This window comes from Stegostoma tigrinum, chromosome 9 (genome assembly GCF_030684315.1).
Source record: "Stegostoma tigrinum isolate sSteTig4 chromosome 9, sSteTig4.hap1, whole genome shotgun sequence".
Taxonomy (NCBI): domain Eukaryota; kingdom Metazoa; phylum Chordata; class Chondrichthyes; order Orectolobiformes; family Stegostomatidae; genus Stegostoma; species Stegostoma tigrinum.
The window spans coordinates 3,629,254-3,647,784 of NC_081362.1; the positions used below are offsets into that span (position 1 = coordinate 3,629,254).

The 18,531-nt window shown below is 43.4% G+C and overlaps 1 long non-coding RNA gene across 1 annotated transcript in view; it reads right to left on the reverse strand.

Moving 5' to 3' along the window:
• Nucleotides 1-18,531, reverse strand: part of LOC132210029 (uncharacterized) — a 71,287-nt gene that overhangs the window by 27,891 nt on the left and 24,865 nt on the right. The window contains exon 2 of the long non-coding RNA XR_009446193.1: nucleotides 16,467-16,589. This is a non-coding gene — a long non-coding RNA (uncharacterized LOC132210029). The remainder of the gene's footprint in view (nucleotides 1-16,466; nucleotides 16,590-18,531) is intronic.

Sequence of the window (18,531 nt, forward strand, 5' to 3'; positions counted from 1 at the left end):
CAGACAGAAAAAGTGGTGAAAAAGCTGGTGTTAAAAATATAATCACACGTTGCCCACTTACTAGGATGGCACAATCACGCACAATCTCATACACAACCATACACATCACAGTCACTCACATTCATACGCAAACTTGCCAGTGCACGCTCACATACTCAAACACAAACTTGCACACTCACACACACTCATACACAAACTCACACACTCACTCACACACACTCATACACACACACACATGCAAACACATACACACTCAAACATAAACACACACACACACACACACACTCATACACACACACACTCATACATAAACACACACACACACACACTCATACATAAACACACACTCACACACACACACTCATACGCAAACTCACACACACTCATACATAAACACACACACACACAAACTCACACTCACTTGCACACACTCATACACAAACTCACATACTCACTCACACACACACATTCACATACTCACTCGCACACATACACAAACTCACACACTCACTCATACACAACTCACACACACACACACACTCACTCATAAACAAACTGACACTCACTCACACAAAAACTCACGCACTCACACACTCACTCATACACAGACTCACACTCCTTCACACACTCATACACAAACTCACACACTCCTTCACAAACTCATACACAAACTCATATGTACACACACACTCACATACACACACTCATACAAACTCACACACTCACTCAGACTCACACACAAACTCACGGTCACACTCACTAACACTCTCAGACAAACACACTCACACTCAATCAGAAACAAATTCATACACATACATACACTCATGCACAAGCTCATTCACACATACACTTGCATACTCACACACACAAACTCACTCTCACACACATGCAGGTTGCACAAGGCAGTTAAGACCAGAAGAAGTTAACTGGGATATTGTAAGTTAGACTTTGTCCATCAGGATGTTAAGGATGGTTCTGCGAGAGCAAACCAGACTATTTAGGGAGTTCTCGATAACAAAGTGCGGAGCTGGATGAACACAGCAGGCCAAGCAGCATCTCAGGAGCACAAAAGCTAACGTTTCAGGCCTAGACCCTTCATCAGAGAGCCTCTGATGAAGGGTCTAGGCCCGAACGTCAGCTTTTGTGCTCCTGAGATGCTGCTTGGCCTGCTGTATTCGTCCAGCTTCACACTTTGTTATCTTGGATTCTCCAGCATCTGCAGTTCCCATTATTACTATTTAGGGAGTTCTGTTCATGTTACTGATGTTGAATGAGAATAATTCAGGAGCTGTAATGTCATTGAAAACCTAACTGTCTTACAAAAGTCCATCATGTACATTAGGTGTAATGTAACTCACTAATAAGTTATTCAATACTGTTCACCAGGATTGAGTCTATCTCCTGCCTGGCATGTTGATTGGTCATCCTTCCCCACATTGTGCCAGTAAATACCAGCAAGAAAGATTGATGGCAGTGACAGGCCAGGCAGTTCCAACAGAAGTCAGCATATATAAACATCCACTCACAAACACAGTCACCAATTTACACACATACTCATTCACATACATACACACTCAGTCATTCATACATGTACAAACTCATTCACACACATACACACTCATTCACACATGTATACACTCATTCGCAAATGTACACACTCATTCACACACATACACACTCATTCACATACATACACACATACACATTCATTCACACATGTATACACTCATTCGCACATGTACACACTCATTCACACTCATACTCACTCGTTCACACATGTACACACTCACTCAGTCATTCTTGGCATTTTTTGTGGAGTTAGGAAGTTCCAATTCTTGCAAGCAGGAGAGAGGGTATGGGGTGGAATGTGTTTCATACAGACTGGAAATGTTATTTCCTCAGGATCGTTTCAGCTTGACACAAACACATTATATTTTAGCTCTTCCAAGAGTCTTAAGCTGCCGTGTGGAAATCTTGAATTGGTGAAATATATTTAAATGATCTCGAAGGGTGGAACCAGTCTCTAATAAACATCATGACCTGAAAGTTTCTAAATTCACTTCTCTTTAAACATGAAAAGACAGATTTTTGCTGTCACAGTTTAATAAAATGATTGGCTGGACTTTGTTGATTGACAGACCATCTAAGTTAGATCAAAACGGCCATCCTGTTGCACAGTTTCAGTAGACTGTTAGAACTACTTACTCACACTCACTCACAAATTTACACACTCATTCACAAATTGATACACATGCACTTATTTACGCACTCAGTCAGATTCACACACTCGCTCACATGCGCACTTTAAGTATACTTTCACACACATACTCACTCTCACACACACAAAAACACATTAGTATGTACTCTTCCACACACCATCAGGTACACACACACACACATATGCACACGTGTATATGCGGACACACACATACTACATGCACGCACTAACACACATAAAAAAGCACATTAATATATGCCCTGTCATGTACGCACACAGTCAGGTACACACACACAAACACATATATATATACTCACTCTCACAGACACATTCATGATTCACACATGCAAACAATACATTGTTGTTAATCACCATTATTATTAGACTTAGAAAATAACTTTTTATATTAGAGTTGATCTTTCTCTGCACCTTCTCTGTAGCTGTAACACTATGTTCTGCGACAACAAGGTGTAGAGCTGATGATCCCAGCAGGCCAAGCAGCATCAGAGGAGCATGAAAGCTGACGTTTCGGGTCTCGACATTTGTTCAGAAATTTCTGAAGAAGTTGTGTTCATCCAGCTCTACACCTTGGTGTCTCTGATTCTCCAGCACTGACAGTTCCTACTGTCTCTGTAACTATATTCTGCATTCTGTCCTATTACCCTATTGTGTTTAAGTAAGGTATGATTTGTCTGGTTAGCACGCAGAACAATCCATTTCACTGTATCTCAGTACATGTGACAACAATAAATCAACTCACATCTATGTGCACACACTCACACACACTTATCTACACTTACTTACAATCAAACACATGCTGATATAGACACACCGGCACACACCGACACACACACCGACACACCGACACACACACATACACACACAAATATACTGTCACTTACCCATCCACCCACTCACGTTTACTCTCTCTCAGTATTCACAGAAGTTGAAAGGCTGCGGGGAACATGTGTTCAGGGCTTTTCATTAAATTGATTTGTACATTTTAAGACCGAACATGTAAGCTGCCAGATAGAGAATATTTTGCCAATTACACAGTCGGTTATAGAGTCGCAGAGTCATCCAGCATGGAACAAGACCCTTTGGTCCAACCAATCAATGCCAACCAGGTTTCCCAAACTAAATTAAGCCTGTGTTTGGCCCATATACCTCTGAATTTTTCTTATTCATGTACCTGTCCAAATATCTTTTAAATTTTATAACCGTACCTGCATCGACCACTTCCTCTGCCAGTTCATTCCATACACACATCACCCTTTGCATGAAAATGTTGCCCCTCAGGTCACTTTTATATCTTTCCACTCCCTCTTTAAACCTATGCCTTCTAGTTTTGGACTGCCCCACCCTTGGGAAAAGACCTTTGATATTCACCTTATCTGCGCGCCTCATAATTATATAAATCTCTGTAAGGCCACCCCTTAGCCCTGATGCTCCAGGACAGAAACTCCCAGCCTATCCAGCCTCTCCTATAACTCAATCCCTCCAGCCCTGTAACATCCTTGTAAATCTTTTCTTCAAGCTTTCCCACTTATTTAATATCCAACCTGTAACAGGGCGATTAGAACTGTACACAGTATTCCAAAAGTGGCCCCTTCAATTTCCTCTATACTGCAATATGACGTCCCAACTCCCAAACTCATTGGTCTGAGCAGGGGGGAAGGTAAACGTGCGAAACACCTTCTTCATCACCTTGTACACCTGCAACGTCACATTCAAGGAGCTACATACCTGAACCCCTAGGTCTGTCTGTTTGAGAACACTCCCCAGAGCCCTACCATTTAACTGTGTAAGCCCTGCCCTGGCTTTCTTACCAAAAAGCAACACCTCACATTTATCTGAATTAAACTGCACCTGCTGCTCCTCATGGGTACATGGTTATGAGGATGGCGTGAGGGAAAGATATTCAATTGTTGGATTGGTCATGATTGTGTTGAATGGCAAGACAAACTCAGTGGGCTGAATGGCCTACTCCTGTTCCTATGTTTCCTAACATCAGGAGTTCAAAAGTATCCACAATACTGCAGGCGATGATGTACTAAGGTTCTACAAGACTGCAGTCAAACCCCCTTGAAATGTAAACCAACATAGAGTTCTGCAGTTCTGGAATCCACATTGTAGGACGGATGTGATTGCACTGGAGAAGGTGCTGGGGAGACTTACCAGGATGTTGCCTGGGCTGGAGAGTTTCACTTCTGAGGAGAGATTGGTTATTGTGTGGTTACTGAACGTGTGGTGAAAATGTATTTACCTTTTAAACACCAAAGCCTGTTTTCGTTGGATCAAATGAAGAGGTGGTGGTACCTCTGTGGGATTCTGATGAAGTATGAACACTGTTTATAAGGGGTTAAAGCACTCAACCCTGTCTTCCATTTTGTAGGTAAATTTTAATCCAACTGTAAATTTTAATCTAACTGTAAGTTTTCTCCAAAGAGTTTGGCTTTTTTTGGTGTATCGAACCTTGAGCCTCCAAGGGTCAACCATTATCCACAGCTCTACGCCACTCCTGAACAGTACAAGACGACAATTTATCCCAAGCGAAATATTCTGCACAGAGTTGAACTCAGAGTTGCACCGTTTTTTAAATGCGTGATGCATGTTTTGGCAGCAAAGACTCTCTTCAGGCTTTCATACAAATCTTGTTGTGAAAGTATGACACTAAATACTGACAGATAAACATTCTCCAAGCAAGATGAAGAACATCTATGGTTGTCCTAGTTTTTGGCAGGGGCAGGGGAAAGACATGTTGCCCTAGACATTGAAAGGTTAAAAGCTAAACGTGGAATTATAATAGGAATGTCACCTCGCAGTAACTAATATGGTTATGCTATTTTCTGGTTTGGATTTGCTTTGTTCTGTCGGTACATTACATTCCAGTTAACTCTGGCACCTTCCAAAATGGACCAAGTTTGACAGCTCCTTGCACTCGATCTTGAAAAATAACCTATTTGGCATTCCCTTGGCTTTACCGGATGATTTCAGTGGGAAAGAATGTGAATAATACGTTGAAAATAAATATGCACAAGAAATTACAACTATGTCTGAATGACCCTCTACCTTGGAATGTCTCGAACTGTGAGAATTAGAGAGACAGGAAATATGTGAATAGCATGACACTTGAAAACTCAGAATTCCTTATTTGGAGTCTGCAAGGGCATGCAAGCACTAGTTATATAAACTGAAGACTGAGTTTCCTGCTCATTACAGATCTGGACCTTGAACTATTCCATTTATAGTTATCCTTCAAAATGATAGCAAGTGTGGGGCCATTTACAAAGCAATCATTGCATCAAACGAAAACTGGCAGAACAAAGCATGTTTTCCCTGACAGACAATATGGCAATGATCTGCTCCCAACCTCTTGTTGCTAGATGATCATTTAACGTTTGGCAGGAGTAACAGAGAGAAGGATCTCCCTGGATTTACCCTCTTCAGACAACACCTTCCAAACCCGCCACCTCTACCATCTGGAAGGACAAAGGCAGCTTGGGGAGCTCCTCCGGCTGCAAGTTCCCCAAGCCCACCGCCCGACTTAGAAATATAAAGCTGTTCCATCAGTATTGGTGGGTCAAAATGCTGGAACTGCCTCTTGACAGCAATGTAGGCCTACCTACAGCACATGGACCACAGCTCACAACCACCTTCAGTAATGTACTGCAGTGAGAGAGAAAGGCTTTAAGGGAAGGACGCATCATTGGCAGCTAATAAAGTTAAAGATAGCATCAAATTGAAAGAACAAGCACATAATTCTGCAAAAAATGAGTGGCTGGTTGAAAAAAGGAGACAGAAAATTTGATTTGATTTGGTTTATTGTAGTCACATGTACCTAAGTACAGTGAAAAGTTTTGTTTTGCGAGCAGTACAGGCAGATCATAGCAAACAAGGGCATACATGTCATAGGGTGCTTAGACAGAGCGAGACATAAAGAACAGCAAAGCACAACCAAAAGATTAATAAATAAGAGTACAAGAGAAAACTAGCTGAAAATATATATAAAAGAGTTCTGTAGCTATTGGAACTTGAATAGAATTTTTTTCACTTAAGAAGGAAGAATGGAAAGGTAAGATACTATTTAAAGAGAAAGAGATTGCAGAACTCTGATGTATAGGGGGATCCGTGTCCTTGGACATGAATCACATTACATTAGTCCACATGTATGGAAAGTGATTAGGAAGACAATTGGAGTGGTGTTGACTGCAAGGGAAATGGGATGTAAAAGTAAGAATGTTTTGCTCGAACTGTCCAGGTTTTGTTGAGACTTACATCTGTGTACCATTTAGGTCTCCTAATGTAAAAAAGAATGGAAATGTTTTAAAAGTAAGTTCAGAGAAGGCTCCATCCTAGGAATGAGAGATTATCTCATGAAGAAAGGTTGGACAGATTAGGCCTTTTTTCATTGGAGTTTAGGAGGATGAGATGATGTTAGTGAATCACACAAGATTTTGAGGGGATGGGACAGCATGGTTGCTGATAGGATGTTTGCCCTTCTGAGTGAGACCAGAACAGGAAGGGAGGAGTGACACTCTGTAAGAGTAAGGGGTCTCCCATTTCAGATGGATATGGAAAGAACCTCTCTTTCCTCTGAGAGGGTATGAGTCTTTGGACCCTTCTTCCCAGAGAACGTCGGAGGTGAGTTTGTTCAATATTTTTAAAGTCAAGGTGGATTGCTTAGTGATTGACAGGGAAGTCAATGGGTTTCAGGGGAGAAATGGGGAGTTGAGATCACAATCTGATCATCAATGATTGAAGTGGATGGCAGAACAAACTCAAGGGGCTGAATGGTCTACTCCTGCTCCTAATTTGAATGAGGGTACACTTCAAAGTATTCATGGCAGTGCAGAAGGAAGTAGGGAAGTTCAGGAATAAGGACAGCAGCTGGAATGTAAAGACAAATGTAAAAGCCCTACAATTTGGTGGCCTTCATAAATGGAAGAATGATCTATTTGTGTTTGCAGCTGAAGTAATGTATTACACACTGACTAGAGGCAAATCACTCTGTCCCTGATTGTCACCTTATGGCCCTCCAGGATTCCTTGTCCACGTGGGAAGAAATTACAAAAACATCAACAAAACAGCCAAGGCGTGTCATCTGCGTCCTTTGACTTTCCCATGCAGTCTCTGCTTATGAGTGACATTCCTTAGAAAGTTCTTGACATGCTGGATGTGGAAGGGCCGTTTCCTCTTGGGGGTGAGTCTAGAATTTGGGATTGCGCAATTAAAATGGAGACGAGGAGCTTTTATTTTCTCTCAGTGTGTTTGGAACTCTCTGCCCCAGCGTTGGAAGGCAGTGTTGTTGAATATTTTCATGGCAATTCTGACTAATAGTGAGTCAAATATTATCAAAGGGTCATCAGTGATGTGGGCTCGAGACCATAACCAGATCAGCCATAATCTTATTGAATGGTGAAGCAGGCTCAAGAAGTTGAACAGTCTACTCCATCTCCTGATTCATATGTTGGTCTATACTACCCAATCTCGCCCTCACTGTTCACATTGCCTCTACTTCTGTCCGTCTCTCTCTCTCTCTCTCTCTCTCTCTCTCTCTCTGGCATCAGCTCAGAGATTTAGCTGTGGGAATGGATAATTCTGATGATGGCACCTCCCTGCATTGCAGACAATGCCCAAGAGAGATCTGAGGACTCATGCATACAACTAATTTCTGACAGAAATCTGGTTGTGGCCCTAGGCTCAGCTCACCCGGGTTCTGTTTGAGAGGAGAGGCTTGGACAAGCTCCAGACCCAAACAAGAGGCAGCAGGTTCTATTTCATAGCATTAGCCAACAGCAAGCAGGGACCAGCTCAGCCCAGGGCCAATGGAGCCTGTACCCTGCAATGTAACGTCCAGACAGAGCACTGGGATTAGTTTAACACGACTGAGAGGCATCGTGAGAACGCATGATGAGTAAATCACTGAGTCACTGCTCTAACACTGTGTGAGGGCTGTACTATAACTTATCCAGAGTTCTGTGTTTAACTACACACATGCAGATTCTGAAAGTTACTCTTTGATTGGCCTCACAGTAACAGTGAAGGTTGATGACCTCATGTTATTCTCAACACAAAATCCTGAGTGAACTAATTTGACGTCCCTCTACAATGAAAGAAGTTAAAGCATTTTTAAAAAGTACAGTAATACTTAATTTCATTAATGATTATATGTTTTGGCAGTCTTCGTTTGTAAGTTCAGGGTTGATTGGCTGCTGTGTCGTAAACCCATTAAGTGGAGATTAAGATAATAATCTGGGCTGCCACAGCCTCAGATAGCATGTACCTTTCTCACCAGTTGCAGAGATACTGAATATCTTTATCTCCACGACCAAACAGCATTTCAGAAGTTTACAAATACTAATTCAAATTTAGTTCCAGGATTCACTCCAAGTGGCAGATGCGTTGTGTCAGATACAATTAGCTGCCACATCACTTAAAGTGGTTGCTGACAATTCCAGGATCAGCCTCGTCAATCTCTTGGAAGCAAAAGGCAGAGTTCTTTCTGAGCTCACAGTTTTCCATTCCAGATGCACCCTTCAGTTCATGGGGAATAAACACACTAATGGGGCACGATGACTGACTTGCGTTAGGCCAATATAGCTAACCTTTGTCCTCTGGGCAAAAATACCACATATTGGCATGGGAAAGTCAGACTGAAGGGTCTGTTTCTGAGCTGTACGACTCTACAAGTGGATCAGCCTCAGAGTGAAAACACTCACACTGAGCTGAGACTTTGGAATGAAAAAGCATTGAGAAAATAACAGCAGAAACTAGAAATGGAGCATGAGATGAGAGATACAGTGAAAGGGGAAAGTTAATATGCACTTCAGCATGAGTTTGATTTGACTGCGTTCTCAGTTTCCTCTCTGGATTTCCAACCACACTTTCAAAGTCAGCTACTCCTCTTGGGGAAACAGTGAAGAATTCATTTGAGTGGCTATTCAGCTGTGGTAGGATGTTTCAGTCAAGCTTGATTTAAAAAAAACCTGTGGCTTCCACTATTGAGATGGTCAAGGGCAACAGAAACATGGGAACAGACCTCAAGTTGCAAGCTCCCCTCCACATCACTCATACCATCCTGACTTGGAAATGTATCACCGTCCCTTCATTGCTGCTCGGTCAAAATCCTAGGACTCCCTCCCTCCCTGTGACCATAAGACCATCAAAAATAGGAACAGGAGTAGGCCATTCAGCCCCTTTAATCTGCTATGCTGTTCAATAGGACCATGGCTGGTCCGACATTCCGCACGTCCATTTCCCAGCACTTACCCTTGTCTCCCCGACTGATCAAGAATCTATCTCTCTGAGCCTTAAATATACACAGGGATTCTGCCCCCTCTCTGTGGGAAGGAGTTCCAAAGGCTCACAACTGCCTGAGAGACAGAATTCCTTTTCATCTCAGTCTTAAATTGGTGTCGCTTTGTTCTGATGTGTAGGTGCCAGTGTTGGACTGGGATGGACCAGATCAGAAGTCATATGACACCAGGTAATGGTCCAACAGGTTGATTTGAGATCACAAGCTATCTGAGTGCTGTTGCTCACCTGACAAAGGAGCTTGTGATTTCAAATGAACCTGTTGGACTACCACCTGGTGTCATGTGATTTCTGTCCTTTATTCCGAGGTTGTGCACTCTGGTCCTCGACTCTCCCATAAGGGGAAACATCCTCTCAGCATTTACCTTATAAATTCTATATGAGATCATCTCTCATTCTCATAAACTCCACTCCCAACCTGTTTAGCCTTTGTTCATAAAGACAATCCTGCCATATCACGGATCATCCTCGTGAACCTTCTCTGAACGACTTCCAATGAAATGATAACTTTCCCTAAACACAGGGACCAAAACTGCTCACAGTGCTGCAGATGTGGTCTCTCCAGTACCTTTTATAGTCGCAGTGAGGCTTCATTACTACCCCCTTGAAATAAGATGCTGCCAGGCTTGCTGAGCTTTTCCAGCAATTTCTGTTTCAGTTTTTGATTTACAGCATCCGCAGTTCTTTCAGTTTTTATTCCATTAGCCTTCCCGATTACTGGCTGTGCCTGTGTGCTGGCTTTCTGCGTTTTGAATGCCATTACTCCTGGGCTCCTTTGTGCTGGAACTTTCTGCAGTTTTTCTCCATTCAAACAATATTCTGTTCTAGCGAGTTTTGAGAAGATTTGTAGCTCAGGTTGAGGTTCTGGGTGTGAGTTCGCTCGCTGAGCTGGAAGGTTCGGTTTCAGACGTTTCATCACCATTCTAGGTAACATCATCAGTGAGCCTCCGTCGAAGCGCTGGTGTTATGTCCCACTTTCTATTTATCTGGTTAGGTTTCCTTGGGTTGGTGATGTCATTTCCTGCATTGGTGATGTCATTTCCTGTTTTTTTTTCAGGGGGTGGTAGATTGGCTCCAACTCAATGTGTTTGTTGATGGAGTTCCGCTTGGAATGCCATGCTTCTAGGAATTCTCGTGCGTGTCTCTGTTTGGCTTGTCCTAGGATGGATGTGTTGTCCCAATCAAAGTAGTGTCCTTCCTCATCTGTATGTAAGGATACGAGTGATAGTGGGTCATGTCGTTTTGTGGCTAGTTGATGTTCATGTATCCTGGTGGCTAGCTTTCTGCCAGTTTGTCTGATGTAGTGTTTGTCACAGTTCTTGCAAGGTATTTTGTAGATGACGTTCATTTTGCTTGTTGTCTGTATAGGGTCTTTAAAGTTCATTAGCTGCTGTTTTAGTGTGTTGGTGGGTTTGTGGGCTACCCTGATGCCAAGGGGTCCGAGTAGTCTGGCAGTCATTTCGGAAATGTCTTTGATGTAACAGCCCTGTTCACATCCATCAACATCAACCTGGCCAAAGAAACACTGACTATGCTATTAGAAGAACAGAAGACACATACACCAGACACCACCAACCTCATCAGCAAGGACAACATCATCAAGCTAGTGGACCTATGCCTTGCCACCCACTTCACTTTCAATAACAAAACCTACAGACAAACCAACGGTACACCCATGGGATCTCCGATATCAGGGTTCTTAGCAGAGGCAGTAATGCAGAGACTCGAACAAACAGCTCTGCCAACCATCCAACCCAAACTTTGGGTCCGCTACATGGATGATACCTTTGTCATCACTAAACAAAACAAATTGGAGGAAACCTTCAAGACCATCAATAATCCCCTTTACTGGCATAACATTCACAAAAGAGGAAGAAAACAACAACAAACTGCCATTCCTAGATGTCACAGTAGAGCGAACAGCCAATGGGGAACTTCAAACCAGCGTCTACAGGAAAACAACACATACGGACCAAATACTGAACTACAGCAGCAACCATCCCAACACCCACAAACGAAGCTGCATTAGAACATTATTCCAACGAGCCACCACACACTGCAGCACAGAGGAACTACGCAGAGCAGAGGAAAATCACCTATACAGCATATTCAAAAAGAATGGGTACCCAATGAACACAGTCCACCGATTTCTCAGCAACAAACCCAAACAAACAGACAAAACGGGCTCAGAAACCATAACCACAAAGACATTTCCGAAATGACTGCCAGACTACTCGGACCCCTTGGCATCAGGGTAGCCCACAAACCCACCAACACACTAAAACAGCAGCTAATGAACTTTAAAGACCCTATACAGACAACAAATAAAACGAACGTCATCTACAAAATACCTTGCAAGAACTGTGACAAACACTACATTGGACAAACTGGCAGAAAGCTAGCCACCTGGATACATGAACATCAACTAGCCACAAAACGACATGACCCACTATCACTCGTATCCTTACATACAGATGAGGAAGGACACCACTTTGATTGGGACAACACATCCATCCTAGGACAAGCCAAACAGAGACACGCACGAGAATTCCTAGAAGCATGGCATTCCAACCGAAACTCCATCAACAAACATATTGATTTGGAGCCAATCTACCACCCCCTGAGAAAAAGAACAGGAAATGTCATCACCAACACAGGAAATGACATCACCGACCCAAGGAAACCTACCAGATAAGTAGAAAGCGGGACATAACACCAGCGCTTCGGCGGAGGCTCACTGATGATGTTACCTAGAATGGTGACGAAACGTCTGAAAACGAACCTTTCAGCTCAGCGAGCAAACTCATACCCATATTCTTTTGTTCTCCATTCCAAAATTTTCCCACATCATGCTTCATTTGTCAACGTTTTGCCCACATACTTAACATGTCAATATCTCTCTGTCAACTGTTTCAAAACCCTTCACAGCCTGCCTTTCCACCTATTTTTGTGTTGTCTGTAAATTTGGCTATAGTACATTCGCTTTCTTCCTTCAAGTCATTGATATATGTTGTAAACAGTTGCAGTCTCAGCACTGAGCCCTGTGGAACATCACTGATCACATGTCACCAACCTGAAAAAAACTCCTTATCCTCACTCTGTTTCCTGCCACTTAGCCAATTCTCTAAGAATGCCAGTAGACTGCCTTCAAAACCATGGACTCTTATCTTACGACGAGCTTTTGTGACGTTCCTTGTCAAGTCCCTTCTTGGAAGTCCGAACACAACACATCTACTGGCTCCACGCTATCCAGCCCAATTGAAACTTCCTCAAAAAACTCTAATTAGCCAGACATGGTTTCCCTTTCATTACCTACATAACACAACTGCAGCGATTCAAGAAGGCAGCTCACTACCACCTTCTCCACAGCAACGAGGGATGGACAATAAATGCTGGCCTGGCCAATGATGCCTCATATCCCGTGAATAAACGCAAACAAATCATTTAGATATCAGAGCGCAAGCGTTTTTCACAGGATGATCATCAAAATTTGAATCCTGGTTACTTTCCTTGTTCTCAGACCCAGAATACCGAGGCTGTTTCAGCAGGACTCAAGCTAGGAACTCAGACATGCCCAACACATGCCTCAATAGCCAAGATCGTTTTTCCAGGGTAGGGAAATCCAAAACTAGAGGGCATTGGTTTAAGGAGAGAGAGAAAAGATTTAAGAGGGACCTAATGGGCAACATTTTCACGCAGAGGGCAGTGCCTGTATGGAATGAACTGCCAGAGGAGGTGGTGGAGGCTGGTACAATTACAACATTTAAAAGGCATCTGGATGGGTATATGAATAGGAAGGGGTTAGAGCGATATGGGCCAAATGCTGGCAAATGGGTCTAGATTAATTTAGGAAATCTGGTCAGCAGGAATGAGTTGGACTGAAGAGTCTGTTTCCATGCTGTACAGCTCTATGACTCTATAGCTGGTACAGTAGTGACTATATACAACTATCAATTGTGTGATTTAGAAAAAAAAATTGGCTCACTGATTTCCTTTAGGGAAGTAAATCCATTTGCCTTACTGGGTCTGGCGTACATTAGAATTTGGAAAACAGTGTAGTTGACTCTTAACTGCCCACTTGGCAATTAGAAATGGGGTAATAAATGATGATCCAGTCAGCAGCAAACCACATCCCATGAATGAATTTGAAAGAAAGAGCTCAAACTATATTACACCCTCTATCACTTTTAAATAATGATGACATGGCGAGTTTGGAGAATCTAGCTCTTTCAGGAAGGGACAGAATAGGAAAGCTAGCTGTAAAACTCAGCAAATATGTCTATCGGTCTTGATAGTAAAACTGGCTGAGAGCATCGGTAATCAACTAGACTGACTGAAAACTCATTCCTCTTGTCAATCATCACCCAGAAAAATCTCTGTTCATCACCAAAGTCATTCCTAGTTCACTTCAGAGCAGCTGCTAAATGCAACATTAATTCTCTGTAGATTGATTCTGTAGATTAACATCATGTATTTTTTCACCAAAGAAGTTTCCTTCTCTGCAAAATAATCACTGTCATTGGGTAAAAATCATGGAAGTCCCTCCCTAAGGGCATTGTGGGTCTACAGCAGCAGTTCAAGAAGGCAGCTCTCCACCACCTTCTCAAGGGGGCAACTAGGGACGGGCAATAAATGCTGGTCCAATCAGTGACATTCACATCCCAGGAATGAATATTAAAAAAAATGAAGGGACCCAAAAATCCTATGGCTGTGTTCTCACCCATTATTTTGGCATTGTATCTGCTGATCCTCTTTGCTGTCACGCTGCCAGTTTCAGAGTGTCAGTGAGACTGTACTTAAACTGGCTGGACTAGTCACTAAACACAGGACTTTCTGTGAGCAAACTGCCAGTTTCCACATGCCACATGCTTTCCAGAATGCATTGGCCTCTCAGTCTTCTGTACATGTGGAGAAAATCAGCTACATTTCCCGAGCCTAGATTATAATGCAGCAATTCTTGCTGTAAGAATGTGAACCCTGTCATTGTCAGCAAGGGTCTCAGTGTATATGTATGTGTGCATTTAGTGAATGTTATTGTGTGTGTGTGTGTGTGTGTGTGTGTGTCTGTGTGTGTCTGTGTGTGTCTCTGTGTTCGTGTGTGTGTGTGTGTGTGTGTGTGTGTGTGTGTGTGTGTGTGTGTGTGTGTGTGTGTGTGTGTGTGTGTGCCTGTGTGTCTGTGCGTGTGTGTCTCTTGGATTGGGCTGGCGAAGACAGCAGGAATGTTGGGAGTGTGAAAGGGTTTTAATGAATATGTAGATAAGCTGTGATATACCAATGACCTCAGTGGCCATGTTATTGAGACTCTGCTAGAAGGTTGGAGTTGGAGTAGGGAACTCTGATATCTGGTCATCATGTGTATGATCTTAAGAAACCTTGAGGTCTGTCCTGAGTTGATATGAAGTCGACCAGAATCCAGGCTAGTTGAGAAATAATATCAGAGACACTCCACATTAAGCAGAGGTTCACCTGCACATCTGCCAATGTGGTATATTGCATCCACTGTACCCGGTGTGGCTTCCTCTACATTGGGGAAACCAAGCGGAGGCTTGGGGACCGCTTTGCAGAACACCTCCGCTCGGTTCGCAACAAACGACTGCACCTCCCAGTCGCAAACCATTTACACTCCCCCTCCCATTCTTTAGGTGACATGTCCATCATGGGCCTCCTGCAGTGCCACAATGATGCCACCCGAAGGTTGTAGGAACAGCAACTCATATTCCGCCTGGGAACCCTGCAGCCTAATGGTATCAATGTGGACTTCACCAGTTTCAAAATCTCCCCTTCCCCCACCGCATCCCTAAACCAGCCCAGTTCGTCCCCTCCCCCCACTGCACCACACAACCAGCCCAGCTCTTCCCCTCCACCCACTGCATCCCAAAACCAGTCCAACCTGTCTCTGCCTCCCTAACCGGTTCTTCCTCTCACCCATCCCTTCCTCCCACCCCAAGCCGCACCCCCATCTACCTACTAACCTCATCCCACCTCCTTGACCTGTCCGTCTTCCCTGGACTGACCTATCCCCTCCCTACCTCCCCACCTATACTCTCTCCACCTATCTTCTTTTCTCCATCTTCGGTCCGTCTCCCCCTCTCTCCCTATTTATTCCAGAACACTCACCCCATCCCCCTCTCTGATGAAGGGTCTAGGCCCGAAACGTCAGCTTTTGTGCTCCTGAGATGCTGCTTGGCCTGTTGTGTTCATCCAGCCTCACATTTTATTAGTTGAGAAATAACATGCCCAGAATCAACAATGACATTCATTCTGCTTGATAGACCATTTTCTAATTAACTTATGATGTGGAGGTACCAGTGTTGGGCTGGGGTGTACAAAGTCAGAAGACACACATCACCAGGTTATAGTCCAGCAGACTTGAAATCATAAGCTTTTGGAGTGCTGCTCCTTTGTCATGACAAAGACAGAACGTTTATGGGAATGAAAGGAATAAACAATCATTGTAGCTAAAACAGGAAGTGCTGGAGAAGCTCAGTGGGTCTGGCAGCACCTGCAGAGAGGGGAACAGAGTTAACAATTTGAGTCTGGTGACTCCCCAGCAGAATAGCTCTGACAAAGTTTTGAAGAAGAGTCACTGAACTCAAAACATTAACTCTGTTTCTCTCTCCACAGACGCAGTCAGACCTGCTGAGTTTCCCCAGCACTTCCTGTTTTAGTTTCAGATTTCCAGCATCCCCAGATTTTTGTTTGATTTTTAAAATATCTTTGCGCTGTCCTGCTTGCGTGCTGCCCTCGGCTTGACTTTCATGATAAGGTCTTCTATCATTAGCTCCAGTCCCTGAATACTACCAGTCCTTTACTGATAATAGGACAATCGTGAACTGAAATAAACTCTCCCACGGGAACAACATAGCTTGGTATCTTCCTCCCTACACACGGTGCCTGTACTAACAATGTTATGCTGGTGCTCGCTGCTTACCTGGGCTTCAATGCTGCTTATGTTGATTTCCTCCAGTAGATTTTCTGTTCTTACTTCCCAGTCCGGTTTGGTACCGATGCCATCAAATGTAAAGTTTATGTGAGATCCCTTATCCAAACAGCTCTGTAAGTAAAATTAAGACAGTAGAATTAATTCAGCAGGAAGGCAAATGATCTATTGGCCTTCATTCTAAGTAGATTTGCAGTGGTGGAAATGTTGGCCTCGTGGTATTATCACCAGACTATTAATCCAGTGACCCACACAGTGTTCTGGGTTCAGAATCCTGTCCATGATAGATGCTGAAGTTTGAATTTGCTTAAAAATCTGGATTTGTGAAGCTAATAATGACCATGGAGCCATTGTCAGGGGGAAAATCCCACTGGGTTTACTAATGCCCTTAAGGAAAGGGGAAGGAAACGCTCCCGTCTTTACCTGGTCTGGCCTACATGTGACTCCAGACTCACAGCAGCATCGTTAACTCTTAATTGCTCAATGGGCAATAAGTGCTGGCCTAGTCAGTGTTACTCATGTGCTATGAACACATCAAAAGAAACTGAGTTCAGAAGTAGGAATGTCTTCCTGCAGGAAAACAGAGCTTTGGTGAGACCACATCTGGAGTGTTGTGTGCAGTTTTGGCCTCCCTGCCTAATTTATTTTTGCTTTCGAGGGCATGCAGTGGAGATGCAATTGGCTGATACTGGTAACAGCAGGAGACATCAGTTCAACTGGGCCTGTATTCATTAGAGTTTAGAAGAAGGACAGAGGGAAACTGATTGAAATGCATAAAATTCTAACAAAGCTGGACGGACTACATGCAGACAGGATGTTTCTCTGCCCTGGTTGGGGAATTGAGGACCGGGGACACGGTCTCAGGGTACAGGGTAAACCATTTAGGACTGAGATGAGGAAATATTTCTTCACTCAGAGGGTAGTGAACTTGTGGAGCTCTCTATCACAGAAGGCTGTAGAGGCCAAGTCACTGAAGGAAAAACATAGTGTCTTTTAGATTTTAAAGACATCACAGGATAAGGGGAGAAAGAAAAAGGGAATATAGCATTGAGAGAGAGGATAAGCCATGATCCTTCTGAACCGAGGAGCAGGGTGGAAGGTCTGAATGGCCTACTCCTGCTCCTAGTTTCTACAGTTCTTTGTCGAAGATTGCCAATACTCAGCACATCCTAACTCCTATGACAGTGAGCTGGTATCACACGCACACACTGCTCTCAGGACAAGGAGATCCAGGTGGTTTAAATGCTCCTTCAAGTTACTGCCTCCTGCAGACTGCAGTGAGCCTGTGTGTTAACTTGGAGCTTTGAGTTGGCATCCACTACACCCACTGAACCATTAACCCTTTGTGATCTGCTGCAAACCCAAAATGATCAAGCTATGTCACTTGGACTCGCTTGCTCCAATTGATACAATTGAATCAGTGAAAATCTGTTTTCTTTGCTGATTGTATCAGATATAAAGGCTGAGTCTAACATCCTGCCAAAATTGGAAGATTGCACTAGTAGATAGGAACATGTCCAAATAGAAAATCATTTGATTCTGTCATAAAGAAATTCTTTCATTACATTGATATTAGCTCCTGTCTGCTTGTGATGAGTGATGTCTGTTCCAGAGCTCCGTTATGTTTTCCCTTCAGAATGGCTGTTCCTTATTTTTGATGGTGATCCGGCCTTATCTCCAGGAGTGTTCCTGGTGCTGAAGGTCTTTGGAAAAGGTATGCCCTACCTGCCCGTGCTCTGGCCCAGTGAAAGCCAGCACAATTCACTGCTGCATAGTGTCAGTCCACAGTCTCAACCCTCTGCCTATAGTTGGGCACCTGTGCACACCAGTTTTGTAGAGTACAGTGGGTGCATTAACAGGTGTAAGGTTCTGCTAACTTATCAGCAATGTATTTTTTCCCCACAAAATGGTTATAGAGACAAAGAGATATGTCAGTTGAAGCCTGGTAGGAAATTAACAAGTACACACCAACAGCAAACTTCCTGACATAATTGCTTACACTCAATTATAAACAGGAATGTCATTAACTGTGGGCTTGAAAAGTGCAACCATGTTT